This window comes from Delphinapterus leucas, chromosome 2, assembly GCF_059928025.1.
Source record: "Delphinapterus leucas isolate spDelLeu-1000000601 "Yukka" chromosome 2, BTC_Dleu_Yukka2, whole genome shotgun sequence".
Lineage (NCBI taxonomy): Eukaryota > Metazoa > Chordata > Mammalia > Artiodactyla > Monodontidae > Delphinapterus > Delphinapterus leucas.
The window spans coordinates 118,463,576-118,478,825 of record NC_143130.1 but is presented as its reverse complement, the minus strand read 5'-3'; the positions used below and the strand labels follow the sequence as shown (position 1 = coordinate 118,478,825).

Genomic DNA, 15,250 nt, shown 5'->3' with positions numbered 1-15,250 from the left:
AGGAAGGGCAGCTGTAGGGGTGGAGCTTTAGGGAAGGTACCAGGCACCAAGCTTCACTGAACACAATTGACTTCACTCCTCATAGGGTTTTCATCTCATCCCTACCGCACCTCTGGCACCACCTTTACTTTGCCTCCAGCCAAATCAAAGCTCCATCTATAATCCTTCTGGTCATAAGGGACAAGGTCCTTTCTGAAAGGTCCCACATTTCCTGAAAGTGGAGATTGCAATAAAATCCAGCCACCTGCACACGAGAGGGTCCTCCCCACCCAGGACCCCCTCTCCCTGCCCCTCTTTCTCTTTCCCGGGCAGGGCCAGCTCTCAGGACAGTGCAAACACGTCCTCAGTTGGTCTCCAGTCCTCCCGCCATTTCTGCTTGTCCCCTCCAGCATCCTCCATGAGCTCAGCTGCAACCTGACCTAGTTTTGCTGGCTCCCTTACGCCACCTCAATGCCGGTTACCCACTGAGGCCGAGGCCTTGCTGCCTGTAGATCTTCTATGTTAATTAATCCTCTCCTTGGTAGCATCTCTTTTTTTCTTTGGCTGTGCCGCGCGACATGTAGGATCTTAGTTCCCCGACCAGGGATCAAAGCTGCGGCCCCTGCAATGGAAGTGCAGAGTCTTAACCACTGGGCCACCAGGGAAGTCCCTTGGTAGCACCTCTGAGCAGCACCATCCGCCAGCATGCTTGTCTTAGGGCTGAAGGCCAAAATCACAGGGAAATGCAGGCATTAGTGGAGCCCCACCTCTGGAATTGACTGGATGGTCTCTTGACCTCCCTGGGCCTCTTTCTTCATCAGTAAAGTGGTGAAAAATACAGTACTTATCTCACAGGGTGGTGAGAGCTCCATGGGTGACACGTGGGTGTTTATAAAACGCGCGCTATTATTCATAGTATTTTGTGAAGAGCATTATTCATTGTAAGTGATCTTGCCCCATCCATCTAGCATAAATCTTGAGTCATATTTTTTTTGGAGGGGAGGGGGGTTTTCTCTACATTTTCTTCTTCTTTTTTCTACAATTCTTTTTAAAAAATATTTATTTATTTGGCTGCACAGGGTCTTAGTTGCAGCACATGGGATCTTTGTTGTGGCACGCGGGATCTTTTAGTTGCAGCATGTGGGATCTTTTTTTTTTTAGTTGCGGCATGCGGAATCTTTAGTTGCGGCTGCATACTGTTCACATGCCGAGAACCCTTAGCTGCGGCCTGTGGAACCTAGTTCCCTGACCGGGAATGGGACCCGGGCCCCCTGCATTGGGAGCGTGGAGTCTTAGCCACTGGACCATGAGGGAAGTCCCCTACAACTCTTTTTTAAATTAGAAGGTGGGGATAGTGGTGGCAGTGTTAGAGAGGAAAAACAGTATAGGGTGTGGATGGAAAGATAAATAGGCTATCGGGCAGCCTCGCCTCACAAAGTAGGTGCCAGCAAATTCAGCTGGGACTGAATAAAGTTTGGAAACCTAGTGCTGAGCTCCTGGCCTCTGAGGACATGGACACGAGCCAGGCACCCCCAACCCCGCAGGTGCAGTGTGGGCACTCCCCAGGAGCCTGCATTAGGAAGGCACCCCCATGGACGCCATGGGGCCATCCATGCCCTCTTCCATTACCTTATGTCCCTGGTTTGTCACATCTGGAACACAGGCCACCAGGGAAGGTACTGGGCCCAGGAGACATGTGCTGGCGTCACGGCAGAGCCAGGGGTGAAGGATCAGGTAGTCTCCTGAGAGGGGACAGCAAGCCGGAAGCCCAGAGGACTGGAAGGCCCTTAAGTCACAGTGGTGGTTGGTTTCCCCGTGGGGAAGCAGAGCAGGAGATGCAAGGTCATGAACTGGGGGAGGAAACAGGAGGTTAGAAGCAAACCATAGCTATCGGCACTGCAAAAGATTGAAAACACCCTCAGTTTCCATCAGTGTGGGGAGGGGTAAACCCACAGGGAATATCCATACAAGGGAAGGCTGAGCAGGAAGATGAGAAATTGCATTATGTATTGATGTGAAATAATATCCAAGATATATTATTAAGTGAAAAAAGCAAGATGCAGACAGTGTATAAAATAAGCTATCATTTGTGGTTTTATTTATATTATTTGCTTGACTACGCATAAAATGTCTCTGGAAGGAGTCACAAAAAAACATTTTAGGAAGTTTGTGTTTAATGGTGATGGGGTTCAGGGCAGGCCACCCCCAAATATGATACTTTGGCATATTGATTATTTTGAATTAAAGTTACTTAAGAAATAGCTGGTACAAGAAGGACAGGTACTCTGACCTTCCTTTGTCCCTCTGGAAGCTGGAAAAAATAAATCTCCCATCTTGGAGATTTTATGCCTACTTTGGTCATTTCTTTGGGTCTCATATCTTTGGGGCCCTGGTACATACAAAATTAAATTAAAGTAGTTTTTCTCCTGCTAATCTCTCTTTCATTAAAGGGGTGTCTCAGGACTTCCCTTGTGGCGCAGTGGTTAAGAACCCACCTGCCAGTGCAGGGGACAGAGTTTCGAGCTGTGGTCCGGGAAGATCCCACATGCCACGGAGCAACTAAGCCCATGTGCTGCAATTACTGAGCCTCTGCTCTAGAGCCCGCGAGCCACAACTACTGAGCTTGCGTGCCACAACCACTGAAACCCACGAGCCTAGAGCCCGTGCTCCGCAGCAAGAGAAGCCACTGCAATGAGAAGCCCACGCGCCACAACAAAGAGTAGACCCCGCTCACCGCAACTAGAGAAAGCCTGAGCACAGCAACAATGTCCCAATGCAGCCAAAAATAAATAAATAAATTAAAAAAAAAAAAAAAAGAGTTTGTCTCAGCCAAGAACCTAGAAGCGTAGAGGAAAAAATTATTTTCCTTCCTTACAATGGGTACAGAGTTTCAGATGGGGAAGATGAAAAAGTTCTGAAGATGCGTGGTGGTGATAATATGAATTCACTTAATGCCACAGAACTGCAGTTTAAAGTGTACATACTTAAAACTGATTACAATGGTAAATTTTATATTACATTTAACCACAATTTAAAAAACCCCAAACATTTCATTAGTTGCCTGTGGGGAGAACGGAGTGTTCAAGAAAGAGAGGAAGGGAGACTTCCCTGTACATCCTTTTGTAACCATAGAAATCTTTTTAAAACATAAGTAAGAAAGGAACTTCCTTGGCGGTCCAGTGGTTAAGACTCCCTACTTCCACTGCAGGGGACACTGGTTCGATCCCCAGTCCAGGGACTAAGGTCCTGCATGCTGTACGGTGCGGCCAAAAAAAAAAGAAGAAGAAGAAGAAAAATTAAAAATAAAAGAAGCAGCAAACTGATAAGGCCCAAGGGCAAGCTAAGCCTTACAGGAGGGCTGGCTGAGAGGCAGTGCAGGCTGGTAGCTGGTTCACTGACAGCGGAACAATTTACAAAGATTTAACAGGGGAAGGAGAGCACAGGGGTTGGAGTAGCACCTAGACTCAGTAGCAGTGGTGCTCGGCGATCGTACGACTTACTGGAATCAAGGAGAAAATCAGTGGAAGAGGCTGCCTGACAGAGGCTATGACCTTCCTTCCAGGGTCACAGCCAGCGTGGGTGACCGTGCAGGGAGGGCATCAGGGGAGTTAATACAGATGTCTCTCTTCTCCCTCCCTTTGATCTCTCCTGGGCTCCCCACTGGCCAACACTGAAAGGCAGCCAGAGGGCAAGGGCGCTGGCCCAGGCAGGATTGGTCACAGGGGTCAGCCTCCTCCAGACACAGAACCGGGTGGAAAAGGGTGGGGAGAGCATCTGGAGGGACAAAGGGACAATCTCAGAGACAGCTTGCAAGCTGAGGAGCCAGCTTGCCTGGGCGTGTAGCCCAGCTATGTCATTCACTACCTGGGCATCACGAGGTAATAATCGTACCGAGGCTAGAAGCTGCTATGAGAATTAAATTTGTTAATATTGATGTAAAATGCTTAGAATGGTGCCGGGCACAGGGTAAGCACTGTACACGTGAAATGACTGTTACTTATTACAGCCTGCTGTGTGAGACCTAAAGCTTTCCCTGGCTCCTACCAAGGAAGGATGCAATGGAGCAGGGCTGTTCTCAGGGGCAGGAGGCGGAACCAGCAGTGAGTGTCCGGGTGAGGCCGGCATCTGGGAGTAACAGCAATACCGATTCACTGAGCACCTCTGTCGGCACTGTGCTGGGCCTGCTGTGTCCACTGTCATGAAACCTTCACCACACGTGCCAGCTGGGTGCCAGCTGGGTGGAATCGTTGCGCCTTACAAAGGGGGAAAACTAAAGCTTGGAGGGGAAGCCCCTGCCCAAGGGCTCACAGCTAATAATGAAAACCTTCCTCCCAGCTGGGTTCTCAGTGCTACACTCCTCCCAGTTGCTAAGTGTTCCTGTAGCAAATCAGTCCGTGAAAGATTTACAAGTTGTAATATCAGAATTCAGGCCAGTGGGACTTCCCTGGCGGTCCAGTGGGTAAGACTCCACGTTCCCAATGCAGGGGGCCTGGGTTCCGTCCCTGGTTGGGGAACTAGATCCCTCACGCATGCCACAACTAAGAGTTCGCATGCTGCAACGATGATCCTGCGTGCTGCAACTAAGACCCGGCACAGCCAAAATAAATAAATAAATATTTTTTTAAAAAAAAAAAAAGGAATTTAGAACAGCCACTATTTCCAGAATCTCTCTGAGCTTACCAGGCACTTATACAAAGGGTAAATTCTCGTTCAAAAAAATTATGGTCAATTAAAAGAGTTGATGAAAAGTGTCTGAAATGTCAAATTTTTAACTTTAAAATGCAAATTTAAAGAGGATTGCAGGCAATTTTATGAAAAATTATAAGCCCATGTTGAAAGTAATGCATTTTTTCAGAAAAATACCAGCGGCATGGTATTTAGAGACAGATACAGTTAAAGTACAGGAATAATATTAAAGTGATGAAAGTACCAAGAATAATTTTTCTTTCATTATTTTAAAATACTGGGATAACCAATATAAATAAGTTTTCTATTTGCTTGAATGTACATGTTATCTTTTAAAATAATTTTATTTTTGAAGTTTTAAAGTATATTATTTTATAAACACACAAATATAATAAACCCAATTTCTCAGTCAATACTTAACAAATTTTTAAAGTCCGAGGCCACCTCACATGTGGATGGGTGTGTGGGTCCCTCCTTGCCCCCTGCCCCACCACTTCACAAGAGGAAAGATGATTTTCATCCCTGTTCATGGTAAATATAAATGGACGAATGAGTGGAGGGAAGATTGATATATTTGAAGGACAAATAGACCTAGGTAGAGTGGTGATGAGGTTGGGAAGACAGTTTGGGTTACACGGGAAAGGCTTTGACCGGAGGCTGAAGAGAGGATTTTACCCAAGAAGCAGTACAGAGGCAGAAAAGTGATGTGACGCCACCAGACTGCAAGGAAGATTTATCTCACAAAGGGATGAAGAGAGGTTAGAGAAGGAACTGGTGTCAGGGTCACTATTTGGGGGCTCGAGGTGACAGAGGCTTTATTTTTGGGGGTTTTTTCATTTTTATTTTTGGCTACACCATGCAGCTTGTGGGATCTTAGTTCCCTGTCCAGGGATAGAACCCAGGCCCTCGGCAGTGAGAGTGCAGAGTCCTGACCACTGGACCGCCAGGGAATTCCTGACAGCATCTTTAGAAGGGCCTAAAAAGGGAGGCAAGGAAGCCTGAGAGGTGGAAAGGGGACTGGCAGGATCTGGCGGGTGCCCAAGTTGGGGGCCTGGGAGAGGGAGGGGTAGGGGGTATGCCGGCCCCCTTGGCAGTACCAGGGAAGTCAGGATGTGGGGAGGAAGCCTTTTCTCTCTGCATTTCCGTTAAGCCACCTGCTTCCTGAGGGAGGGGGACGGGTTGCGATTCACCCTCAGGTCACGTCTGAGGCCATCTGAGGCCTCACCCACGTCTGAGGCCGACGTCTCCCCAGTGCCCAGAATGGGGGACACCAAGGCCACAGCACCATCACCTCCTCTGATCCTGGTCCTGTTTCCAGGGTGAGGTTCTGCCCCTCTTGTGATGGGGAGCAATTGAGCCCTTTCTTACAGTCCCAAGACTTCTCCCAAGCAGGCAGTCCCTGGCCAGAACATCCGTCCAGACGTGGTTCTGTATCCATCAATGTATTTTCAGGGTACCCCGTGGATAACTTCTCAACCACCTGCGACCGTCCTGCTGTGCTGAATCCTCAGGGCCTGAGACAGCACTAGGAATCACCTAGAGATGATTCTAGATCATCTCGATCATCTCTCCCTTGCCCTCTCCAGTCCTGCCTTGAGAGTCAAAGTTCAAATAAAACTGGACATCAGGGAGAAGTAAGACAAACCACAGAGGAAGTGGCCGCCCCTCCCATTTGTGCACACGGAAGGCATGCTGGGAAAGAGGCCAAGGGACCACACACCAGACACTTCTGTTTCTTGGCTGCAAAGCCAGTGCTGGGCAGATGGGATCTTTATCAGCAAGAATGTAGATCAAGTGGTCAGCAGCCCGTTCCAGCCTCACGTGGATGATTTATGATACCTGTGAGCATCAGGCTGCTCCTTAGGCCTCGGTAAGAGAAGGAAGGCCCAGGGGTCGAGCCCCTTGCCTGAGGCAGCCTCAGCAGAAATCTCAGTGAGCAGAACAGAAGAGGTCTCTGCCCTTCTGGAACTTACATTCCTGTGGTAGAAGATACATGATAAACAAATATCTAAGATAATTTGAAATGGTGGTGTGTGCAATGACAGAAATGAAAAGCGTGCAGGGAGTCTTTAGAAATCATGGTCAAGGAATTAATATTTCACTTGAAGGAGACGGAGGCATCCGCCGTGTAAGAAACTAGGGAAAGTCATCCAGGCAGGGGGAACAGAGAGGGCAAAGGCCCTGAGGTGGGACGTAGCTTGGCTTGTTCGGGGACTATAACAGAGACATTTGTGAACTGTGAGAACTACCTAGATTTCTAGCACTAAAGTTCCTAAATGAACCCTTGCAGGAAAGACCATTGTGTTAAGGGTTTATAAGAACATGGGGTCAAGCGTACCCAAAGCTCTGACCCTCCAAAGGGCCTTTGCTTTCAGTCTGGATGGCTGGGGAGGAGAAAGAAAATGGTGGTGGTTGCTCCTACCTCCTACCTGAAAATTCTGCCTGGGTGGGTTGTGGTGCCCCGGCTGTGGGTTAGGGGAGAACCAAGCCGGAACCAAGATGGACCCCGTGACTGCCCCCAGCTGCCCCGGCAGCGGGAAGGGTTTGCTCCTCTTCCTTTCTTCATCAGCCCTGAAGTCACAAGCGAGGGGCCAGTGTTTCTCTAAGTAGGGCAGGGTCCTTGGGGGACGCGTGAGGAGACGGTGTACATTGGGGGCCTCTAGAGGCTTGGGTCGTTGCTGGGGAGTGACAGGTTGTTGCTAGAGGCTTGGGCCTCAGAGTAACCCCTGGCTCTGCCCACCTTCCAGAGTTTTGACAGAGCCTGGAATCACTCTAGGGGCAAGGGCCGTGCATCTGCCAACATCCGTCCAGCTCTCCTCTGCCACAGGAGCCCAGAACCAGCAGCAAGGAGGTGGGAGCCAGGGGTGCAGTGGGGAATGGGGCCATGGCCAGTGGAGGCCTTGGGACGTGCATGGGGCAGGAGAGGGCCTTGAAGTCCTGGGGGCAGGTTCCTCAAAAACAAAACCACTTGAAACACCCCAGCTGGGACAGCTGAGGCCCCTGCGGCCAGCCCCCGACAGCCCCGGAGGCTTCTGCTGTAGAAATCCGTGGCCAGCGAGGGCAGCTGCCCACCCCTGCACATGGCTGAGGGCTTAGGGGTCGAGGGACAAGGGGGTGACTCGAGAGACAGCCACTCCAAGGCCTCCTCTGGGCTCTGGGACCAGCCCCGAGCTCAGGCCTCCCCATCTGGGCTCTGTTTCCCTCTTCTCCTGTTCGTGGCTCTGACTGTTCCCCCCTCCCTGCCCGGTGAAGGGAGGCTGGGAGGCTCGGCTGCCCTGAGTCGCAGCCAAGCTGTAGAAGGCAGGGCCTTGGCAAGCACACAGTGTCGCTGCTCTGGGAGCGGCGGGACTAATTATACTCAGCTGGCGGCAGTGGCTTGGAGATGGCTGGGAGTTTCCCAGCTCGCTGGCTCGCCCGGCCTCCTGTGTGGTAAACACTGCAGAGAGGTGTGGGGACAGAGGGCGGGGAGGTGCGGGCAGGAGCCCGAGCCAGGCCTTAAAGGGGGGCCAGGTGGGGCAGCCCGACCAGTCGCTGACTCCAGCTAGGAATCTCACTTAGAATCCGTGGCCGTGGGGCAGGTCCAGCCCTCTCCGGGGTCCCAGGCGCAGGGTCCTCCTGCGGGGTGGGTGGCCCTAGATCCAGCCGGCTGGCATATGGTGGAGCACAATGGGATGGATTGCTTGGGGAAGGCCCAGAGAAGGGGCCTGATGGAGAATGTACTGTCCGCCTTTCCTCTTCCTGCCAATCTTGGGGACTTTCCTGGGGTCAGGGCTGCTGTGTACAGCCGTGCAGGTGTGGACTGATCCAGCCCGTGCTGGCTGTGACCATCCGGACAATGGGTCACCTTTATCCGAAGCCCACAAGGGCCCTATGCAGGCCGGTACCTGGTGCCCACAGGCCAGGGTCAGAGGGGGGTTGAGCATCAGAGAGGAGCCCTGGGCACTGGGGCGGCTGCTGGCCTGGGAGCCCTTCCCCTGAGGCTAGGGTGACACTTTCAGGACTGCACATCTGGTCTGGTGATCAGCACCTCAGGCTCCAGGGGTGAGCTCTCAGCCCAGGAGGTGAGTGGCAGGCTAGCAGGGTAGTCTGAGGGTCCTGGCTGAGGAAGCCCAGACCCGTCGCCTATTCCCCAGGCTGTTTGCTTCCACGTCCTCCCCTGCCTGGGTACTAGCCTCTGCCGCTGCGGCAGGTCACATCCAAACCAATCATATTTCATCCCGAGTGGCTTGAGTCACATAGAATTGGAATGAGGGGTGAGCCTGTGAAAGTGAGATTCAAAAGTCAGTGTGGTACCTGCATTTGACCTGAAAAATGTAGACCATGAGGCTAAATTACCTGTCAAATGAGTCCACTGGGGCAGGACCAATGATTTTATGTCACACCTATCCTTACACAATTCACAAGCATGTTTAGATTTACAAACACTCATCTCGAAGCCCTATTCACTCAGTCAGTAAACATTTAGTGAACACGTCCTGGGTCTCACTCACCATCACGTCTGAAGACTCAGAAGGGAAGCAAATACGCCCTGTGCTCACTCACGTTCTAGACAAACCAGAAAACCGAGAAAGCAAACAGCATAACTGTAGATGGCAATAAGCATCAGGGAGGAAACAGGCAAAGCTGAGAGCAGCGGGCCGACTGAGCTGGCCTTGCTTCACCTCTGAAATGAAATAATAGAAAACCCACCCAAATCCTGTCAGAGGAACAAGCCTTGAACCACCTCCAGACCACAAGCCCAATTAAGAACCCCCTTCCCTGCACACCTACTCCCAGCTGCGGCTGCTCCCAGAGGTGAGGCCTGCAGGGCTGGCGGGAGGCCCTGGGCGTGAGGGACAGGAGGGACGTGCCACCTCGCCACAGGAAGGGGACATCCGTGCTCCGTCAGGGTAGCACGAGGATTCATAGAAAAGGTGAGGGAGGGCTTCCCTGGTGGCGCAGTGGTTGAGAGTCCGCCTGCTAATGCAGGGGACACGGGTTCGAGCCCTGGTCTGGGAAGATCCCACATGCCGCGGAGCAACTGGACCCGTGAGCCACAACTACTGAGCCTGCACATCTGGAGCCTGTGCTCCACGCAACAAGAGAGGCCGCGACAGTGAGAGGCCTGCACACCGCGATGAAGAGTGGCCCCCGCTCGCCACAACTAGAGAAAGCCCTCGTGCAGAAATGAAGACCCAACCCAGACGAAAATAAATAAATTAATTAAAAAAAAATTTTTTTTTAAAGCTAAAAAAAGAAAAGGTGAGGGAGCTGAGGCCAGTTTTGAAAGATGGATCCAAATTTTGCGGCCTGGCCAGAGGGAGAGGCCTCCTGGCTCGGAGTGTAGGAGGAGGTGGGTGCAATGGGGTGGGGCGCAGCAGAAGGGCACTGCCGGGGGGGGGGACGCGTGCCCAGCCCTCTGCGGCTCTCACGGGGCTTTCCTATGCCGTCAACCTGGCCAGAGGCCCGCGGGGCAGGGTCCAGGCAGGGCTATGAGCGTGGAAGTCTCTGGAGAGGGGCCCCTGCGAGGACAGGCTGCTTCTCAGGCCTGGCCACTCGTTCCTCTGAGGAGAGCTCCAGGAGAAATGCTGCTTTTCCTGAATATCTGGTCGTGAACACAGACATCCAGGGGCGGGGAGCTGCTGGGGAAGAGGAAATGGACTCTCCGTACGGAGCCACCCCCAGTCTGGCTCCGCCTGAGCACACAAGGAAATGGTTCCTAAATTGAGGGACAAGAGTCATCTGGGGCAGAGGGGCCTGTTAGCCACACTCCCTGTCCTTCTTCCTCTCCTAGAATATCTAGGGCTGGAACCAGGATCATGTGATTTTAACAAGCACCCAGGCGATTCTGCTGCAGGCAGCCGGTGGGTCCAGAGCCCTGGAAGCTGGGCCTACATGGCATGGCAGCCAGGAGGAGGCTGGGATCTGGTGGCTTGCTGTGGGTCTGGCAGCTCCTGAGAGCGCAGGACTTTTCCTTTGATCCATATCAGTTCCACACCCCACTCTGCCACCAGGTCTCAGAAGGGGCTCATCTTCTCCCTGGGATCCCCACCAGCTCCATCTGTGCTCCAACAGACAAACAAAGGCTAAGCTAGTCTCGAGAGCCCCCCTCCCCCATACTCTCAGTAATGTTTTATTTCCACCAGGAAAAAAGCCCAAACAAAGCACACATGAGGATTTGTGGTTCCCTCCGGTCTGAGAAGCCAAGGCTGAAATGCATTTTGCCTACACGTAAGTCCTGGGCCTCTCGGCGCTCACAGCTGATGGAGATGTTGTCAGGACAAAGCTGAACATTCCAGAAGAAAGGCTTGAAACCATCAGGCAACAGGGAGGGTGCACAGCTGCTGAGAACCTGGAGGCATCAGGGCTTAACGCCTCTGCCCACCCCCATATTAGGCCACAGAGACGGCAGGCAGGGGTGAGCAGCAAAGTGGTGAGAAAAGTCGGAAGAGGATGGAGCGGTCCCAAGGGGGACCTCGGGAAGGTCAAGGATGTTGCCTTCAACCAGCCACCCTCTCCAGGGTCAGAGGCGCACAGCTCTTGTCTGGGGGCAGATGCGCCTCCTTTCACAAGCTTTCAGGCCTCAATTACGATTCATCCCCTCCTGTGGCCTGTCTCCTAGGTCGTGACCCACTGGGGTGCAGTGTCCCTTCTGTGGGGCTGCCCCAAGGCCCTCACTGAGGGGCTGGGCAGACGAGGCCTGTGTTAGGACTTGCCAAACTGCACCCGTATCTCAGCATCCTTTGTGGGAGACAGAGATTTTGCCCTGATAATTCCCTCCCCTTTCCAGCCCTAGTCCTAGCCCTGGCCTGTAGCCTTCCATCCCCTAAGAGCTGCTGTGGGGAGACAGGAGGGACCGCACTTCTGAAGGGAGACAGGCCTACGTGCTCAGTCCCAGAGCCCTAAATCCTTCCCTGCTCTCTGGCTGGTGAGAGCCACATAATGGGCCACATGAATAAATGTAGCTGGATAATACCACCCAAAATGAGGCCAATTCTCCCTTGCAATCACAAGGCAAAGTTACTTTGCCTTGCCTTCTTATTAGGCCTTATACCTCATTTGGTCTGTGTCCTAATTTGGAGGCTTAATGTGAAAACGGGACAGCTTCACCTGCTCTATTATTCTTTTTTATTCTTTTTTTTTTAATGTTTTTGGCCACGACGTGTGGCTTGTGGCATCTTAGTTCTCCGACAAGGGATCGAACCCAGGGCCTCGGCAGTGAGAGCCCTGAGTCTTAACCACTGGACCCCACGGCTCTATTATTCTTATCCAGTCAGTCCCAGGCCAATCCAGAAAGCTGAGCTTTCAAATACCTGTGGTTTCTAGGGGCCTCAAGGGAGTCTCTGGGCTCCCATTTATAGGTGCAAAGATGCTATGGGACTTGGAGTTCGGAGCTGAGAGAGAATGTGGAGGTACCGGCTTTCACAAGGCGAGGGCTGTGTATTCTGGTTGACAGCATCCCCGTAAATGGGAAAGACCCCACGGCCATTGAATTCCAAACACACCTGGCTTTGAATCACCACCTACCACTTGTGTGACCTCGGTAATCCCTCTGAGCCTCCATTCCTCTCCCGGGCAATCATGGCCCCATCACGGAGGCAGCGGCTGCAAGACAAGAGGAGAGCCGGGGACGGGTCACATTCTCCTCAGCCCCTCAGCCCCGGGACCCTGCGTGATGGTGAGGAGAGGGGTGGGAAGAGCTGAGAGGTTTTTGTCGTCACTGCATTCTGCCTTGGACACTTCACGCTGCCCTACCCCACCCCCCCCATTCTCCTCTGGAGGTGGCAGCCCTCACCCCGGCCTCCTGCCCTATGCCACTGGGGGTGCAGGGCATCAGGCCGCTGTGACCGCGGGACGTAGGTCAGGGCCCGGCTCCCAAACGCCGTACAGACAGGATCAGCTGCCCTCCTCTGTCCCCGCATTCGTCACTCCCCAGGACTGTGGGCCTTGGAGGTGTTTGTCCCTGTGTCCTCCCTTTCTGCTCCAGACAGGACAAGGAGTTTGAATTAGATAAACAGAGATAAACAAATGCTAAACACGAACACAAACTTTATCCAAACCATTTTTATATATTAAACAGAAAAAAAAATAAAAGGGCCTGGGAGTGTCTGAGGGTCTTGTGTGGCCTTTCTCTGGGTTGAACTTGGTTCCCTTAGACAACGTGCCAAGGCTTTGTCTGGCCCCGAGGCCCTGCTGCGGCTGTGGCCTGTTGTTGTCAGCTGGAGAGGGGGCACTGAGGGGCGCCGGCTGCCTCTTCCTTCCTCCCCGGGTCTCTGGGAGACAGAGACCGCTACTGCTCAGCGGGCAGCCGCAGGAGCACATTTGCATTATTTTGTGGCAACAAGCAAATTTCCTGGAGGGGGTTTTTGGAAGAGCTGGGAGCCGCCCAGAGGGAAAGCTGAAGGAAACAGGAGAGCAGGAGGCCAGGAGGAAACAGGCCTGGGCAGAGGCAGAATCTGAGGCTGCAGGCAGCCGGCGAAAACAAGGCCTTGGCCTGAGGTTGGGCTGAGGGGTATCTGGGGCCCTGACTCCCTCCTCTGTCCTTTCGAGCTGCAGAGGGGAAGCCCGGCCTGAGCACGTCCAGGCAGGGGTGCTACTGCCCGCGCTGACCTGCAGGAAAGCTTGCCCAGCCCAGCAAACTTGTCGATGGCAGGATAATGATCTGAGGAGGAGCCAGGCAGGCTGCAGAGTCAGATGGAAAATTCCCACAGCACTCCTGCACCTGAGCTGCACCCGGGGGAGAGGCACCAGGCACCAGCTCCATGCAGGCCCCGACTGCATGACGGTTGGCAGGGCAGACGCTGCGGGCAACGGCAGCTGACCAACTTCAGGGGAGGGGGATGGAGACTCGGTCTCTGACCTTTCTCTTTATTCTTGCACCTTGGGAACTGGCCTGACTATGGGCTTGGTTGGTGTGTTTATTGGGTAGGGATGGGGAGGCCATTAGGAAACGAAAGAAGACAGACCTGCTTTCTGCATATAAAGGAGGTCCCACAACCCTCCAAAACCAGCTGAGAGTCGGAGAAAATGGGCCGCGTTTGTTTAAACAAATCAAGCCGCATTCCACAAGCATATCCAGATTTTAATTTAAGTCACTATTAAAGCTCAGGTGTAGACACTCTCAGGTTGGATAGATACTGATGAATATAAGCCTTTGCTGGGCCCGGGGCCTCGAGGAAGAATGTCTGTGGGCACCTGCTGTGTGCTGGCGCCTTCACATAGAGCCTCTTGTTCAGTCCTTGCTGGGAAGAGCCCCGCCAGCAGGACATACTTGATGCGGTACGAAGCCAGACTGGAACGCTCCTAACCAGTGTTCTCCCCCAGCTTCTCCCAGAAAGCCAGGCTAGAGCAGGCTGTTTCGAGGCCCTGGAGATGCAGGTGTTTCCCACTTAGTCTCCAGAGCTGGCGCCTCACATTCCCTGTGTCCCAGGAAGATGAGAAGGACTCAGGTGGCAGGAAGGGTGTCCTCTGGACACGTGGCTGGGAGCCCAGCAGCCTGGGTGCCAGGTCCAGGAAGGCCTCCCCATCCCTGGGGGACCCAGTCAGAGGGAGGAAGGAAGGAAGCCGTGCAAGATAGGATTTCCCCACCCCAGGCCTGCAGTCTTCCTGGCTCCAACCTCCTGATAAGCAAGCTGGTTTGTTAGTTGACCTGTGTAGTTTTCCACAGGTGACAAAAGCCACTGGCAAGTTGCAAAATTCTCCGGCACAGGTGGGCTTCAAGAGGCCACAGTTTTCCAACAAGGATATAAAGAGAAGGTGGAAGAGCCCTGGACGTTCTGTCAGAGCGACTTTCTTCAGGGTCCCCGACTGGGCCCAGAGCTACGCAGGTTTCCATCTCTCCACCCCTTTCTGCTGCCCCAGGGCTCCTCCACATCTGCCCCCCCCCCCCCCAGCTAGCCTTGACTCACGCTCCCTGGGCGCGGCACCTGCCGGCTGGCTCCCCTCCACTGACCCCGCCCTGGTCCCCAGGACACCCCGGCTGAGGATCCTGGGGGAGGGCACGCTTGGGGGCAGGCCAGGGGCCTCACAGCTCCGTGCCGCAGGGGTGGGAGCAGGGTGGTGCAGCCCAGCTGAACCAGAGCACTAGGGCTCTTGAGGTCTCTGCAGGCCCCAGGAGGAAAGGGGAGTGGGAACCCACCCGAGTCCAGGTTCCCCTCAGAGCTCCAGGAGGCTGTTTTGGTTCGTGGCAGGGTCAGAAGCGGCTTGCTGTCTGATGCCATCTTCTCCAGCAAGGGAAGGCTTGAGGCAGGGCAGCCCTTGTCCTGAAGGCCAGGGACCCCCACGAGGAAAGTTCGCAGCCTGTGTGCGTGCGTCTTGGGCAAATGAGCAGCAGAGGGCCCAGGAAGGAACCTCTTCACCCGGAAAGAAGCAGGAATTTGGCTCACAGGCTGAACTGCAAATTTGGTTTTGCAGGTTACCCAAGGCCACACCTGCTCAGCTCTGGCTGAGGAGGGAGGTTTTTTTTACCTGCAGGCTGGCTTCTGCCTTGCTGACCCCATTACTTGGGTGAAAATGTTCTCAGGAAGTCATATTTTGGAAGGTCAGGGTGCTTTCAAAACTTGGAAGCATTTAAGAGCCATTCTGAAAGAGCTCACCAGTTCCTGCT

General features: G+C 53.3%; 1 long non-coding RNA gene across 1 annotated transcript; it reads left to right on the top strand.

Annotated features, from left to right (window-relative positions):
• Positions 1 to 7,524: 7,524 nt before the first annotated feature.
• LOC149750274 (uncharacterized) lies at positions 7,525 to 9,878 on the top strand. The gene is made up of 2 exons (XR_016392165.1): positions 7,525 to 9,459; positions 9,634 to 9,878. It is a non-coding gene; the product is annotated as an uncharacterized LOC149750274 (long non-coding RNA).
• Positions 9,879 to 15,250: the final 5,372 nt, after the last annotated feature.